The sequence below is a fragment of the Otolemur garnettii genome, unplaced genomic scaffold (genome assembly GCF_000181295.1).
Source record: "Otolemur garnettii isolate 467f Iridium unplaced genomic scaffold, OtoGar3 scaffold00094, whole genome shotgun sequence".
In the NCBI taxonomy this organism is placed as follows: domain Eukaryota; kingdom Metazoa; phylum Chordata; class Mammalia; order Primates; family Galagidae; genus Otolemur; species Otolemur garnettii.
Genome location: NW_003852489.1, coordinates 1,365,869 through 1,366,207, shown reverse-complemented (window position 1 = coordinate 1,366,207; position 339 = coordinate 1,365,869).

Here is a 339-nt window from a genome sequence, read left to right as displayed (position 1 = left end):
AGCATTTATACTCTAGTTCTAGAAAAGTTCACTTGTACCCTGGGAATGATTTTATATTTAAAGAAAAGTATGTACAGGTAGTACCAACAGTTCCTAAATACTCTTCCTCCCATTTCAATTGCTCCTTGGGTTACTGCTGTATATTACCAAGGTAAATTTGTCAAAACTAAGAAACCAATAAGGGTATGTTTCTAGGAAGCGAGCTCCAAGTTTTATTTGGATTTCACCGGTTTTTCCACTAATGTCTTTTGCTGTTCTAGAATCCAATCCATCACATCCCACTGCAGTTAGTCAAACTTGTATTTCCACCAATCTCAATAGCCTTATTTAATTAAAAAA